The sequence below is a fragment of the Tachysurus vachellii genome, chromosome 5 (genome assembly GCF_030014155.1).
Source record: "Tachysurus vachellii isolate PV-2020 chromosome 5, HZAU_Pvac_v1, whole genome shotgun sequence".
Classification (NCBI taxonomy): Eukaryota; Metazoa; Chordata; class Actinopteri; order Siluriformes; family Bagridae; genus Tachysurus; species Tachysurus vachellii.
Window position 1 is genome coordinate 2,952,501 of NC_083464.1, and position 10,000 is coordinate 2,962,500.

Consider the following 10,000-nt stretch of genomic DNA (forward strand, 5'->3'; position numbering starts at 1 on the left):
GTTCCAGGTTAACAACCGAATCCTTTGTTAAGTCCCATACATGTCAGTAGACATAAAGGGCAGTGAATAAATAAATACATGAATGTATAAATGTATAGGTGGGACATGTCCAGATGTCCAGATGGCAGCAGTGCAGATATCCTGGAGATGATCCTCAAGGAATAGCATGTCATGATGGGCACCAGGTGTCTGTTCCACCTACAGGCCATGATGATAATGTCCACCACACACTGTGCTGGTCTCTCTTTAAACAGGGAAGCCTCTTGTTTCTTTCCCCCAGGACAGATGAACAGCTGATCTGATTATTGAACCTCTGCAGTCTGGTCCTGAAGCAAAGAAACTTGTCAGGTTCTTCATCAGTATAAACAGACGATGAGTCCAGGGTATCAAACCCTTCAGAAAATCTGTGACGAGTTTAGGAACCCCCAGCAAGGCGCCATCTATGGTGCCATGAAACCCTGCATTTTCCTGCAGATACAACGTCATTTAAAATTGGGATATTCTGCCATATTAAATCCTCTGTAGGAACGTGAGGGCACATAGGAGACTTCCAAATCAAGGGTGTCATGGTTGATTGCATGCATTTCAAAAACACTCATGGTACTAGTGACATTGGCAGATTCCGTTTGATTAGTGGTTGAAACTTGTGCTGTCTTCTCCAGGGCTTGATTGGTCACAGGCCCACAGTACCATAGGCCCACAGTACCATAGGCCCACAGGAACATAGGGTAGCTTTTGCAGGGTTAAATTACACATTTCTAGAAGCTGGACTGTACAAATGAGCGGGATGACGATGCACAGTGTTCCCGCTTAACAGGGGACACCATCAGTACATTGAAAGTGGGCACTTGAACATGTTGGTTGTGCTGAGCAGCAGTCAGGTAGTGCCAAGGGATTCCCCACTGAACAAGGGTATGGGGGGATTAAGGAGAAACAAAAGTCTGTATGTTAGCATAGTCCAGCTAACTCCACGTGGTTAGTGGTGGAGCTTGCAGAATGGCACAGGAGAACCACTGAACCGTGCATCTCCAATGGATGACATGATGTGACATACAGATAATTATGGTGGCCCATACTCAGAACTCACCGGGGTTCGGTGCCTTGCTCAAGGGCACCTCAGTCGTGGTATTGCCGGCCCGAGACTCGAACCCACAACCTTAGGGTTAGGAGTCAATCTCTCTAACCATTAGGCCACGACTTCCCCGACACACCAATAGATGAATGCTACAGAGAGTGAAGTAAAGATAGATAGCAAGCAAACAAATGCAATCTAGTAACCACGTAGGAAGCAAGAAAGAGACAACAGTAGGTGATAAGAGTTCATTTCCAGATATGGATGAGGTGGTATCTGTAACTCACTAGCTGTAGATAGGTCCAGAAGGTGCGTATAAGGCAAGAAAGTGAAGGAGAACGAGAACTCTGGCTGTATGACAGCAGTATTTATATTCAACACTACATCATGTGGTCACTGGGTGACACTGTTGAAGGTCTTAGCATGCATAAGAAGGTATCCAGGTGATTCTCACCACCCCTAGCAGTTAGACGGGGTGAAATAAAATCTAATATCTGTGACAAAGGGACATAACATCACGAGGTAGGACAGCGCTAAATCCACGGCCGGGCTGCAAATCAGTCTCCAGCTCGTGAGTAAATCCACCTCGCCGCTGGCTCCTTCATAATCCTCTTCCAATCACACACTTTTTGGATTACGCTGCCTTGTAATTCCTGCTCGGATATTGTTTTTACTTAATATGATATTTCAATTTGGACAAGTGCTGCTGGGGTTGTTTAGAGAAAAATACAGAGAGAACGTTAGACAGAGAGAAAAACAAAGAGAGAGACAGAAAGAGATTTCTCATTTTTTATTATGTCGCTTTGTAGAAGCCAACATTCTGTTTTCCTATTTAAGCTTAGACAAAAATTTATAAAAATTAATGTGGCCTAGAGCTTTCGTTCCACATGCACCAAATTTGGATATATTGTAGAACCTGGTCTGAAGTTTGTTGCTATGACTTTTCTAAGCGATCCGAGTACCGGTACTTCCGGTACCGGGTCTCAAAGTGGTCTTTTTTCCCATAGACTCCCATTATAAAATTTGGAGGTTTATAACTCGGCAAGCTTTCGAACTATCTACACCAAACTCGGCCAGCTCCTTTAGGGTGATACTCTAAACAACATTTTAAATTGGTGTACCGACTGGCCTTTCGGTTTTGCCGCAGCCCCGCCCCCAAAATATGCAAAATCAAAAAACTTTTTACAACATGGACATGTGACATATCAAAACACTCAGAACAATAAGGGGAACGTCCTCACGTGTATTCTGATGATGTCATGTGATGTCACGTGAAAATCAAAAATTAGCACAACATGGATAAGTGACATATCAAAACAATCAGCCCAATGTGGGGAATTTCCTCAGGAGTATTTGGATGATGTCACATGCTTGTCTCCGCTTACCTCCAAATGTTTTGGCACCCTAGCTTTCTGTCCACTTGCCTCCAAAAGCAACACTAACCATTATGTCCACTTGCCTCCAAAAAGCACCATCCGTTGCGAATACTTGCATCGTCAAAGCCAACATCAAAGTTTGTTGTGACGAACTTTACAAATCTAGTTCTCTTTTGCTCTTTTTATTACTTCTTTCATGGTTCTTTCTTTCTTTCTTTCTTTCTTTCTTTCTTTCTTTCTTTCTTTCTTTCTTTCTTTCTTTCGCTCACCAACAGAAGTTCTAGTTGTGTGCTCTACTGTTATCCCTTACAGTGTGTATTCCTGCCTCACGCACGGTGTTCCTGCGATCGGCCCCAGATCCAACACGGCCCTGACCAGGAAAAAGCGCCTCCTTTTGGACACGTGGACACGTGAATTTAGATGTAACAGCAGGCAGAGAGGAAGCGCAGCCACCGGAACACATCTGCCTTGTGGATGGCACTTAACACTTTATTGATCCTTTTAGATTTACGAGTTTTTATGGCTTCTTCTGCTTTGGCTAAATGTTTATTGTTAGCATCTTTTTCTAACATTCAGCGTTGGGGTCAGGTTTCAGATTACTTTAGGACATCTCACTGGGCTTCCGTTTCAGCTTTCAATGCAAACTCCATGTGCAGAGGAGTAAAAATCATGGATGTGAGAAAGATGGAAGGAGTCTCTAGTGTCAGTGTTCTAACCCTGTTTATAGCTACTATAATATCGGTGAAAACAGGACAGAACATGACATTAAATAATAATTAATTAATTATTGTCATGTGGAGCAAGTGTGATTTAATTACATACTCAGTAGTCAGATTTTAAGACATGACTGACGGTATTAAGGTTAATCTGGCAGACACATAAAAGACTAAGTGATGTAACCATAGCAACAGACATATCATGGTAGCCTACTGATTAGTAGGGATGGAACAACTGGACTATGGATTGATGCATAGATTATTACAGAGATTACTGAACACACACACACACACACACACACACACACACACCACAACACTATAGCTGCAGCTGCTAGTACAGTCAGATATGAAATAACATGAACATGGACCGTTAAGAAAGAGATCTCATGCATCCATTTGAACTAGTTCCTCTGGGGTTCCTCTGTACACAGTTAACATTTCTCCTTTTTCTGCCTCTTCTGCATTTAAACTAAAGTGTATATTCTGTGTGCAGTGTGCAGTACATAATGCAGTGTGTGTATAATACAATGTGTGATAGAATGTGTGTGTGTTATGTCATGCATCTCCCTGATTATTGCTCATGTCAGGATTGTTTTGTTTGTGTGTGTGTGTGTGTGTGTGTGTGTGTGTGTGTGTAGCATTAACTTTAATTCACTTTAATCAGCTTTAAAGTGGTGATCAGTACCTACTGCTAAGCACCATTAGCTAATTACCTCGTATTATTCTGCCACACTGTAGCTTTCTCTGATGCACTTTTCTTTTTACACTACTTCAAGTATTAAGTGGAAAAGGGTGGGGATGAGGTGAGAGACATGCTGCTGAAACATAAACATGTTTATCTTTATAACATTTTGGCATTTTTTTTTTTTTTTTGTGGTAAACCTTTAAATTAATTTCTTTGGAAACCGGAGTCTCTTAACCAGAGAACAAACAGGTAGAAGTCTGTTTGGCTTAAGGAGATACTGTAAATTCCAGCTTTCAGCCTTCTTTGATAAGTAGATAACTGCACACGTGTTGAACTCTTGCATTTAAGAAGATTTATTCTACGTTAATCTGGAGCAGCTTTTCATCTCTGTGCTTGGATGCATTCATTATACCACCACCATGCTTCACTACAGGTATGGTTTTAGCCAGTCAGTGAGCAGTACCTGATGAGCAGTGCCTGGTGAGCAGTGTCTGGTGAGCAGTGCCTGGTGAGCAGTGTCTGGTGAGCAGTGTCTGGTGAGCAGTGCCTGGTGAGCAGTACCTGGTGAGCAGTACCTGGTGAGCAGAGTCTGGTGAGCAGTGTCTGGTGAGCAGTACCTGGTGAGCAGTGCCTGGTGAGCAGTGTCTGGTGAGCAGTACCTGGTGAGCAGTACCTGGTGAGCAGTACCTGGTGAGCAGTGTCTGGTGAGCAGTACCTGGTGAGCAGTGCCTGGTGAGCAGTGCCTGGTGAGCAGTGCCTGATGAGCAGTACCTGGTGAGCAGTGTCTGGTGAGCAGTGTCTGGTGAGCAGTACCTGGTGAGCAGTACCTGGTGAGCAGTGCCTGGTGAGCAGTACCTGGTGAGCAGTACCTGGTGAGCAGTGTCTGGTGAGCAGTGTCTGGTGAGCAGTACCTGGTGAGCAGTACCTGGTGAGCAGTGCCTGGTGAGCAGTGCCTGGTGAGCAGTACCTGGTGAGCAGTACCTGGTGAGCAGTGTCTGGTGAGCAGTACCTGGTGAGCAGTACCTGGTGAGCAGTGCCTGGTGAGCAGTACCTGGTGAGCAGTGCCTGGTGAGCAGTGCCTGGTGAGCAGTACCTGGTGAGCAGTGTCTGGTGAGCAGTGCCTGATGAGCAGTACCTGGTGAGCAGTGTCTGGTGAGCAGTACCTGGTGAGCAGTACCTGGTGAGCAGTGCCTGGTGAGCAGTGTCTGGTGAGCAGTGCCTGGTGAGCAGTACCTGGTGAGCAGTGCCTGATGAGCAGTACCTGGTGAGCAGTACCTGGTGAGCAGTGCATGGTGAGCAGTACCTGGTGAGCAGTACCTGATGAGCAGTACCTGGTGAGCAGTGCCTGGTGAGCAGTACCTGGTGAGCAGTGCCTGATGAGCAGTACCTGGTGAGCAGTGCATGGTGAGCAGTACCTGGTGAGCAATACCTGATGAGCAGTACCTGGTGAGCAGTGCATGGTGAGCAGTACCTGATGAGCAGTACCTGGTGAGCAGTACCTGATGAGCAGTGCATGGTGAGCAGTGTCTGGTGAGCAGTGTCTGGTGAGCAGTGCCTGGTGAGCAGTACCTGGTGAGCAGTGCCTGGTGAGCAGTACCTGGTGAGCAGTGCCTGGTAAGCAGTGCCTGGTGAGCAGTACCTGGTGAGCAGTGTCTGGTGAGCAGTGCCTGGTGAGCAGTACCTGGTGAGCAGTGCCTGGTGAGCAGTGTCTGGTGAGCAGTACCTGGTGAGCAGTGTCTGGTGAGCAGTACCTGGTGAGCAGTACCTGGTGAGCAGTGCCTGGTGAGCAGTGCCTGGTGAGCAGTGCCTGATGAGCAGTACCTGGTGAGCAGTGTCTGGTGAGCAGTGTCTGGTGAGCAGTACCTGGTGAGCAGTACCTGGTGAGCAGTGTCTGGTGAGCAGTACCTGGTGAGCAGTGCCTGATGAGCAGTACCTGGTGAGCAGTACCTGGTGAGCAGTGTCTGGTGAGCAGTGTCTGGTGAGCAGTACCTGGTGAGCAGTGCCTGGTGAGCAGTGTCTGGTGAGCAGTGCCTGGTGAGCAGTGCCTGGTGAGCAGTGCCTGATGAGCAGTACCTGGTGAGCAGTACCTGGTGAGCAGTGCCTGGTGAGCAGTACCTGGTGAGCAGTGCCTGATGAGCAGTACCTGGTGAGCAGTGCCTGGTGAGCAGTACCTGGTGAGCAGTACCTGATGAGCAGTACCTGGTGAGCAGTGCATGGTGAGCAGTACCTGGTGAGCAGTACCTGGTGAGCAGTGTCTGATGAGCAGTACCTGGTGAGCAGTGCATGGTGAGCAGTACCTGGTGAGCAGTACCTGATGAGCAGTACCTGGTGAGCAGTGCATGGTGAGCAGTACCTGGTGAGCAGTACCTGATGAGCAGTACCTGGTGAGCAGTACCTGATGAGCAGTACCTGGTGAGCAGTACCTGATGAGCAGTACCTGGTGAGCAGTACCTGATGAGCAGTACCTGGTGAGCAGTGCCTGGTGAGCAGTACCTGGTGAGCAGTGTCTGGTGAGCAGTACCTGATGAGCAGTACCTGGTGAGCAGTGTCTTATCATAATGCTCCCTGAGTTTACTATATTTACTATATAATTACTATTACTATATAGTGAGTTTCTCTCCACTGGAGTCCTGTCGGTTTTTCCTGTGATGGAGTCCACTGTGCTCCTGGGAACATCCAAAAGTTTTCTATCTTTACATCCAAAAGTTTTCTATCTTTATACTCTTGCTCAGATCTTTGTCTCCACACGATTTGATCGTAGAGGTCAGCACAGTGAACTGGGCGACCTGATACAGGTGGGACGCCGGTCGAGTTTGTAGAGACAAAGCATCCAAGGGACTGAATATTCATCTAGAAAGGAAAGTTTAGTTTAATTCTTTAAAAAAAAAATACAAAAGTTTTTCTGAAAAAAAAATTATTCATGTGTAATTTTTCAGAAGGAGAGAGAGAGAGAAAGAGAGAGAGAGAGAGAGAGAGAGAGAGAGAGAGAGAGAGAGAGAGAGAGAGAGAAATCCATAAATAAATAAATAAATAAATCTTAATCCCTAATTTACGGACCTGAAAGAACGTGTAAAATATTAGGCGGAGATAAAGGAATCTCCTGCACGTGCCGCATTCCATTACTACAGTATTGTTCATTAAGACTCGACTCACTCGATTGATTCGAATCCTTTGAACAAACCCACTGGACTGAATCGAAACACGCGACAAATGATTCATTTGATTCAGTCTCAAGGGGAGAAAACAGAAATGAGCAGAACTCACATAGATATACCGTTCCCACAAGAGTCGATTCACTTTGGTAGGAACGATTCCGACTCAATTAAAAAAAAATAATAACAATAATTGTAGTTAAAAAAAAAAAAAATATTAGCATTGGTTGTGTAAAAGCAAAATGTCCAATAATAATTTAATTATTAATTATTTAAAATAAAAATTAAAAGTTGCATAGATTGGAAAGCGTTCACCTTAGAATAGACTTTCGCAACTGTGTATTTTAACTTCAGAAAAATTCTGTTAATTCTGTATTCTGTTAATTCAGACCTATTAAAAATCATTATCCATGACAGGCTGTGTAAAAATAAACAGTCTAATATCATGAGTCTGCATGAACAAACAAAATGTAATTAATATTAAAACTTTCATAGATTGGAAGGAGTCGATTCGTTCGCACAAGAAAGTTTTTAAGTAACTGTGTCACTTAAAAAAGAGTCGTTAACAAAATATTTATTGCAATAGTTTGTGGAAAGCTGAACTGTTCAATAGACATACATAATGTACTTGAATTAAATTATAAACGGTACATAGCATAGACAGGTAAGAGTCGATTCGTTCGCTCACAAGAGTCGACTCTCGCGCCTGTGTCACTTAAAAAGAGTCATTGCAAAAGAACCATTACGCAAAATAGAGCGTGTAACGGTATATTATCCAATATCAATATCATGAATAAATATTCAGGAATTATAATAAAGATTCGATTCCCTCCCATATAAGATGGTTTATAAGAGTAATTCATAAAAGAATCTGTTCGAAGGTGGATCACTCGTAAGCGTAAACGGGATGGGTAGGGTGTGTGTGTGTGTGTATGTGTGTGTGTGTGAGAGAGAGAGAGTGTGTGTGTGTGCGCGCGCGCGCGGATGGATGGATGTGGATGTGACGGAGGGAGAAGATTCAGATTCTCACAACCTCGGCACAAAACGGGGGCTCTCACCGGTGCGAATTCGCGTCTCGCCGAGAAAGAAAAAGACATACAGACACACACACATACACACACTCATATACACACACACACACACACTCATACACACATACGCGCACAGGGAGTGCATTTCTGCAGTGCAGGACTCTCTCTCTCTCTCTCTCTGTCTCTCTCTCTCTCTGTCTCTCTCTCTCTCTGTCTCTCTCTCATTTTGGGACCGAGCTTTTTTCTTGGTGGCTCTTTTATGGATGTTTAAAGTGGAAATTGAGCAACTGATCGGAGGACATCGCAGCCTCTCGAGCGTCTCAACTTTCACGTGGACGGGGTTTGTATTTTTGGGCTCCGGCGGCAAGAGCGCAAAAAAAAAAGAAAAGAGAAAAAACAAAAACAGGGGAATTGTTGGGACTCTTTAAAGTGCACATATCAGTTCCTATTTTCTTCTTCTTCTTCTTCTTCTTTGTGAAACAAACAAACAACTGCAAAAAAAGATTAGATCCGCATCAGACATGTCCAGCAGCTTGGATTGACGCGCTATCGGACATCCAAACCCTGTCTCTCTCTCTCTCTCTTTTTTTTTTTTTTTTTTTAAATTAGTCAGCTCGTTTCAGTTCGGTCGGAGGGAGGGGGTGCTGGTCATCAACTTTAGGGTGATGCCTGCCCTGCATGTGTGTGTTTTTCCCCCCTCGACCTCCTCGCACTGAGCTTTAACAGAGCACCCTGCGCCTTCTCTCCTTCAACTTGTTGCACTCTTTGTCATCATCATCATCATCATCACTGTTAATTCGTAATATTTAACACAGAGGAGATCCTGCAAAAAGCGCAATCATGTAAGTATTTGCACCTGTCCTGCATCCTGTAATGCATGTGTGTATGTGTGTGGCACTCTACAAGAGATAGTGAGTGTGTGTGTGTGTGTGTGTGTGTGTGTGTGCGGTGCGCGTGTTTACGTTACCTGTCCGCACGCTTTATTTTACGCACTTTTACGCACGCAGGTTGGATAAAATAGTCGCTTGTAAAACAAAACAAACAAACAAACAAAAAAAATCCCTTTTATTGTGTAGATGCGATAATTCGAGTCTCAGCCACATCCCAAGGTATCGAATTAACACCTACTGTGACAGATTAACTCTTTCTGCGCTGAATTAACACACACGCCGCTGATCTAGCACTTAGTTTTCCGTCAGCACCTATAAGACTTAACCTTATCATCTACACCGCCAATTAACACCTACACAAATAACCTCACAATCATCTCCAACCACCTCAAATGATCCTACTGGTGATTAACACCATCAGAAATAACAACACAATCGCACACTTTCGCAAACAGATGATTAAATAAGATAAGAGTCGAACTAACAGTGTGTTAACTCAGCTGTATAGGTGTATGTGTGTGTGGGTGTGGGTGGGTGTTAAACCAACACTGTATGGCTATTATAATGTGCATTTTAGTCTTTTTATTTTATACCTAAACTCCAGTTTCAGGGATCTGGATATGACCTGAACACAATCTGTTGATTATTAATTAATCTATTGATAATTAAAGAGTAATAGTAATTATTACACCTTTAAATCCGACACAGTAGGGTTCATTAAACACTATATCTCTTTGTTAATTACATTTGTGTTAATGAAGCATTATATCCTTCAATTCAGAGTGTGTGTTAATTAATTAAACACTGAACATTCATGTGGATCATGTAGGTCTGACCTGAAAACTGTTAGCGACTCATTTCATATCACCTCCTCGTACAGTGCAGATTTTAATATATTTCACTATGTGCATTAAATCATCGCTCACGGTGTTAATTCAGTACTAAAAGACTGTGATGTTGGTGGTTCTTAGTGGTGAAGGTATGACCTGAACACTACAGTTAATTAAACATTATATATTCATTACACCTAAAATAAGACTCAACACTATTCTGCTAATTAAAAAAAAATGTTTAT

At 43.9% G+C, this 10,000-nt stretch overlaps 1 protein-coding gene across 6 annotated transcripts in view; it reads left to right on the forward strand.

Moving 5' to 3' along the window:
* Window positions 1-8,055: 8,055 nt before the first annotated feature.
* ntng1a (netrin g1a) overlaps window positions 8,056-10,000 on the forward strand; it is a 148,776-nt gene continuing 146,831 nt past the window's right edge. For all 6 annotated transcript variants that reach the window (XM_060869518.1, XM_060869519.1, XM_060869520.1 and 3 more), the window contains exon 1: window positions 8,056-8,877. The gene's annotated coding sequence lies outside the window, so the exon portion shown is untranslated. The remainder of the gene's footprint in view (window positions 8,878-10,000) is intronic.